At 44.8% G+C, this 6,658-nt stretch overlaps 1 long non-coding RNA gene across 1 annotated transcript in view; it reads left to right on the top strand.

The window, feature by feature from the left end:
• LOC128813970 (uncharacterized) overlaps positions 1 to 4,975 on the top strand; it is a 46,854-nt gene extending 41,879 nt beyond the window's left edge. The window contains exons 2-3 of the long non-coding RNA XR_008439235.1: positions 3,869 to 3,996; positions 4,261 to 4,975. This is a non-coding gene — a long non-coding RNA (uncharacterized LOC128813970). The remainder of the gene's footprint in view (positions 1 to 3,868; positions 3,997 to 4,260) is intronic.
• Positions 4,976 to 6,658: the final 1,683 nt, after the last annotated feature.

The raw sequence follows: 6,658 nt of genomic DNA on the forward strand, positions 1-6,658 counted from the left end.
TGTGTTGGTGAAAGCTGCTTTAATGAAAATTTGGCCAAGTAGCAAAACAACCTGTTCATCAGTGATTGCCACAGCAGGATGGTGATGGAAGAGCAGCAAAAGGAACTGCAGCTATGTGCTCATCCATGTCACCCTCCTCAGGCAGGGCATGGCTATCTGGAGATGCTCGGGGTGGTTCTCCTCCTTTTCCAGTCACATTTGTCGTTCCTCTTTATTTCCTCAGCCCCTTTCTGACTTGTCCCGCTCCTTGCCATCATTTTGTAAGGGCCTTTCCTCTGCCACCTGTTTTCTCCTTTAAGCTGGGCTGTGTTCTGATGGCCCGTGTGGTGCTGGGGGGATGTTTTGCAGCTTTGCTGGGGTTGGTTCAGGTCACCTGGCCAGATCTGTGTAGCAGTCCCTGACTCGCTCCGGTGGAGCACGGGAATTTCAGATACTCTCTTGTTTTGCAGCCGCTTGCTGTTTTCTCCCACTGCACCTCTGCCCATTCCCCTGTGCACGCAGGGATGCCTCTGCTGCCTCTCAGGTGTGTCCTGCCCTTTGCAGAGCTCCCTCACACCCAGGCAGCCCTTGGCGTGGGTGGCACTTCCAGCCTGTGCCACCCAGGCACTGCTGGCTGTGCTGCTGCTCCTTTATAACATAAACTCTTCAGTGCATCAGGAACTTCAGTGCAGCCAGTTTTGCAGTTTAATGTAGGAATGATGCTCTGGGTTCTTCAAAAGCCCCAGGAGCAACTGGACCCCAGGGTGGAGGTGCACAGAGAGGGAAAGGTGAGTGGCCTCATGCTGATGAGATGAAGTCCACAGTGATCTGCCTGACTGTCTGAGCTGTGTGCCTCCACCTTTGAGATTTAAATAGTGAAATATTAAAACTTGTCTTTCAAATCTGCTCAATATTACAAAGATTAATTTTTGTTGGGGGCAGATTAATAGGTTTCCTATTCTGATTAATACAGTGATAATAAAAACGTTGTGATTGCTGGAATTAATGAAGCCCAGATTCCTGTTTCAAGGTTTGATTGACTTTGTACTTCAGTTATGCTAAAGCTGCTGCATCTCATTGCCCCTTATCGAGCTGGTGCCTTCGAAGAATCCGTATGGGAGCAGGGCAGTGCAGAAGGTTTGTGTTAGAGGGCTGTATTGGAGGCCCCGTCAAAAAATCTTTTGGGGAATGTTTGCCAAAAATTGATCAAGGGTTTTGCTCATGTTGCAGCAGTATTAGAGTTTCTGTGTGTTTAACCCAGCATGCTATTTTTGTGAAAGTTGTGGAAGAGGAGTGGCCAACTCAAATGTGTGGGCACATCATTAAAAGCTTCAATTTGTCAATGCCAGATCGAACTCGAGTGTGTGGGTAGATCATTAAAGGCTTGAGTTTATCAGAACCGATCTATAATCTGTTCCTCTCACTCCTCCACCCTTCCCCCCAGCAGTACGGGATGTTTCTCCAGGTTCTCCAGCACTGAGGTCCGTGGAAGTGCCTGAGCTGGCTGCGTGCCCCTGGGCTGTGCTGGGCTCCCTCCTGGCAGGCAGCTGCTGTGCTGGGCTCAGCCTGGAGCTGTGCCTGGAGCCAGCTGGCTCTTGGAGACAGCCGACCCAGTGGGTTTGGAGGCCACCAGTGGGGCAAGCCCTGGAGTTAATGCCGTGAGAAGTTGTGTCTTTGGGAGCTCTCTGCTCCCATTAATCCAAGGGATTCAAAAGATGCAGGTGGGGCTGGGTGCAGAAAGTACATGGTGATCATGTAGGCTTTGTTCCCTTGGGAAACCTGGCTGAAGAAATGTTTTGTGGAGTGAGGTCAGTTTTTGATGGCATAAGAAGCATCAGTTTTTCCAGGTGCACTGTCAGAGTTCAGGGCAAGCCGGATGGAATGTCTTTGCCTCCTCCCTGTACTGCTTCTTATTCCTCAGGTAGGAGCTCTCTCAGCTTCCAAATCTGCTTGTTGGCACAAGGGTGCCAAGATATTCCTTATGCTGAGAAGGGATGTGAGGAATCATCTGCAGGTGAGGACAGTGCTTCTGTACACTGTAGCCCTCATCCTCTGCACACCACATATATTATTTAGACAATAATTTTGCTTCAAAAGTCTGGAACATTAATTTTTTTGAGCAAGCATTAGCTAAAATGAGCCTCAATTCCTCATCTTCTAAAGAGGGCTAATGATACTTTCCTGCCCTACAGATGTATCATGGATAAAGATCAGTTGGATTCTGCGGTGCAGCAGGTCAGCTGAACAAATCTTGTCCCAGCATATGTAGATGCAGCTCTCTGCTCAGCTACAAACCCATCTGCATATCTGTCATCAGGCACAGCAATAAAGCAAGGCTCAGATGTGTGCTTCTGACACGACTCTGTTGCTTCTCTCAAGTGCTCTGCCCCTCATGAATAAAATACAACCAGTGCAAGATGCAGGTCACTTTTGGTTTGCAGGTATTTCAGAGTCTCCGAGAAAGAAGTCATTTTTAGCATAAATGCTGTTTAAAAACCCCTTTTGGATCTATTTTTATTGTGTAGCACAGTTTTGTAATAGGGTCACATAGGCCCTATATTTAGATTTCTGAACCCTTGTGATCTTTGAGCCGTTGCGCATTCAGCAAAGAACGGGAGAAAGCCCCAGGGCCAGAGAAGTACCTGGGTTTTGTCTTACAAAATTTCATGCAGTTGTTGCTAAGACAGAAGCTTCCAAATGTTCCTCAGGAAGGCTGCAGTCGACTGCCAAAACAATTAACTCCATGAGATTAATTTGGGGATGGCAGTACTTGCCCCTGTCGGAGCACTGGTGGATGTGCTTAGGCTGGGAGCAGCCGCTGCCTTGGGGACACTGTTGAGGATGAGGATTGGGCAATGAAGGGCTCAGAAGCACCACAGGTGATTTTTGCTTTCCTACGTTTTCTTCTTCGAGTTTTTCAGGATGTTTTTCTCCATTGCAAGGTTTGCTTTGTCCCCTGGGGTTTATGCTGCAGGTCCCTGTCGTGCAGAGGTCCTGGGAGCAGAGGCTCTCCCAGGTGTTGGTGCATTCATTAGGGCAAAGTGTGCCCTTCCCCAGTTTGGGCAGGCACCAGAGCTGCTGTTTAAATCCCTTGTGGTTTCATAGGTGTGATGCAGAACAGCCCTGGGAACACCTCTGGTTGTATTTCTGAGTATTCTGAGTTGTTACTCAGTGCAGATACTGTATCAGTGAAGATGTTATGCATCTTATTTTAAAATACCCTTATTGGTAAAATGGGTGTTTCATTTGTACAGGGAGCAGCTTCCTCTGAGCTAAGCTTAAGCTCAATCTGTGTTACTAATAGCTGGGGAAAAAAAAAAACATACTAATTGGTATTTCTTAACTGATGTTTGCAAATTTTGCCTTTCCACCCTGAACATCAAATAGTTTTTATATGTGTTTTTCCTTATCTCAGAGGAAAGATTAATGCTAACAAGAGGTTCTACATTTTATTAAGGTTTAATCAGGATGCAGTGAGTGAAGACAGAGAGTAAATAGTTCAGAAATTCAGAGAGTGTTATATTTTGATAATGCAAAGTAGGTTAAAGTATCTGGATTTTGTGCTCAGTACAATGTTTTCAGGCAGAATGTGGATTTGGATGGTGACACATTTTGGTATTTAGAAGGAACATAAGCTCTCCTGTCAGAGGAGCACGTTGCAAATGTGAAATAAGCATTTGTCTCTAAAAACCTTTCTTAATATTGTAAGTTTTTGTTTTATTTAAAGCCAAATAAAGTCTGCTGTGTGATAGTTTGATACATAGACATGCTTCTGTAATGCTCCCCCCAGCTCCAGCATTTATAAACACCTTTTACTTTCAAAGGAAAATGATAAGGTTTGATATGATTCTAACTGAGTGAAGTTTTAAAACATGTTTTTGTCTTTCAGTCTCCTGAGAACATTTTTTCTGAGTGACTCCGGCTTCCAGACACATTTGCCATGAGAAGGGTTCCAATCCTTTCCTGTATTTGCCCTGAGTCATGAATGGATATGTGTGATGCCTGCAAGTAAAACTGGTGAGTTGTCAAGCCTGAGTTTACAATAACTCTCACTTATCCTTTCTTAGCAATTATCTTTCCCTCATTTTTTTTCTCCCCTTTTTAATATGGTGGGAGGGAGTTGTACTGTCTGTGTTTACAGGCAAGTCACCACTATTCTTAAAAAAACCCAAAGCAACCGTCATTGTCATGAAATAGAAATATCAAATATTACCTATATAGAAAAAATACTCCTTTCCTTTCTTTCTTCTCTTCATTCCCCCAAATTCTATGAACTGTAAGGGCTTTGGTGGTGAAACTGGAGTTCAATCATGCAGGCAAAGCTACTGCCCAAAACTGAAGCCTTGCAGACAGACAGGATCTAAACCAAGCTTATGTGGGCAACTCGTGCTGTGATGAAATACGGATATGGAGGGGTCTCCTTGCCATCATGTGTCACATGGTAGATTCTCAAAGGAGCCATTGCCAACAGATAATTAGCTCCAGCATTTGCTGCACTTGCATCCCAGTGACAAAATGGTGTCACTGGTACACAGGAGAGCTGTCCTGCGGCGTGTGCTTCACCTTGGTGCTGCTGCCCAGCCTGGGGGACACGGGGACAAAGCCTTCAACAGCCTGTTTGGATCAAGCTCAAGAGGATGCTGGAGTGAGACCCCTTCTCTGTTAAGGGCCAGTTGCCTTTCCTGGTGGGGTTATCCCCCGAGAAGCCCCCGTGTCCCTTTTGTGCCACGCAAGGGGTGGTCGTGCCTTTTCCAGCTGTCCCCATCTCCCAGGAACCTGGCATGGGGAGCTTTCCATGCCCACTCCTCTGACCTGCCTCCTCCTGATTGCCTCTCTTCATAACTGGGGGGAGAGGAGGGGCAATATTAGTTTGGGAAAACAAGAATCATCTCATTCTGCAGCAAAACTGTGAAGTCTGCGTAAGAAATCTTTCAAACGCAGGAAATCTGCATAATTAAATTGTGTAGGAATTGGGAGCACAAATTGTTTTTTTAAATAAATTCAGGTTTCTATTATATATTTAATATCCCTCTGTGTGTTGGAAAGTGCATTTCAATTCAAAGATTATAAAACCCGAGAAATTCGTACATCAGTGAATTGTGATTTTTTTTTTTTCAAGTTTCCTTTTTTTTTTTTTTTTCCAGAGGTAGCATAATTACCATGTCATTTAGCAAAGATTATAATAGCTGTTCAGTTTTTACCGACTGGTATAGTAAACAGTTGAATAAACCCATATGGCAGCTCGAAGTGTGCATAGAGGAGAGGGATTCTTACCATTTCCTTCATCTCTGAATTACCAGCCTCACTGAGATCCCCAAACGGGGACCAATTCCAGACTTCTCCAGTCATGCAAAAATTTCTCACTGCTCTGTCGCATAGGAATCAATTGATTTTAATCACGGTGGTTAGGCAATTAATTACTTCTTTGTGCCTATAAAGTATGCATGGGAAACGTGAGGTTATATGCAAGGTACCTGCCTCGATTTAAAGCACTCTGTGCATTTGCTTAATGCCTCTTTAGTAAATGTAAATAATGCCTGGGGTCAGAATCTCAATATCCAGGTATTGTCAAAGATAGAGGCCCTTCTAAGGCTGGCATGGGTGAAGTGTGCCATCTCTGGGTGCAGTGACAGCCCCGTGGCACTGCTTGTAATGGCACTTTGTGTCTGGTCTCAGGGTGGCAAACGGAAGGACCTGAGTGTTTCAAAGCATCCACTTGAACTACCAGGTTGAATTATGGAGGTGTGGAGCTGTGGCCAGCCAGCATCTGGAGTAAAGACAAAGTGTTGAAGTATCGTGCCCTCTGGATACCTTCACTATTAAAAAATAAAAGCACTGAGAAGAAGGATTGTTAACTCCCTCCAAATGCTGGCTTGAACAAAGAAAAAGACTCGCGCTACTCCTCCTAAAATTCACTTACTTCCAGTTATCTTAAAATTTTCATGTCACATAATAGCTTTAAAATACCTTCTGAATGCATTAGACTCTCTAGGTGCCTAGGAAATATTGCAGAATAATAATAGGAAATGACCAAGCATTGAGCATTCCCACTGGAAAGGAGCAGTTGGCCCAAACTGGTGCTTGTGTTCATCTTAACCCTGATGTACGACCAGCCCTCCACCATAATTCTATCAAGAGATGGTAAGTTGCCTAGCAATGTGCTGACTGCAGAGGGTACGTGTCGAGCTAATTCAGTTTTTGTTCTCGTTTTCCTTGAGAGTTCAGCTTAAAGGAGTGATCCGTTCTCCAGCTGCAGCAAGAGCCACTTCTCGGCCGTCTCTCTTGTTCCCCACTCGAGTGTCCCTGGTGATGTCAGGAATTCATTCACCGCCGTACGCGCCTTGAAGGTTTCCAGCCTATTGAGTAGCCAAATGTGGTTTCTGCTGATTGTGTTGACTGAATACGTAGGGCCTTTCGAAGAGGCAAGGGTTTTATTTAAAGCAGGGAGTTTAGTTGTATACCATTTTATGGCAGGCAAAGGTCATCTGGGGTAAGCAGCCAGAACAGCGAATTGCCTCATTGCCAGCACCTCGGAAAATGAGAAAGATACAGTAAAAGGTTTTAACAAATTGCTCGTAGTTATGAATTTTTAAAGTCGAGGAGCTGGTGCTGTGTACGTTTTTAAATTGGAGATAACCATGCTTGTAGGATAAATTGAGTTAAGAACGGAACAAATCAA

Source organism: Vidua macroura, chromosome 13 (genome assembly GCF_024509145.1).
Source record: "Vidua macroura isolate BioBank_ID:100142 chromosome 13, ASM2450914v1, whole genome shotgun sequence".
NCBI classification, from domain to species: Eukaryota; Metazoa; Chordata; class Aves; order Passeriformes; family Viduidae; genus Vidua; species Vidua macroura.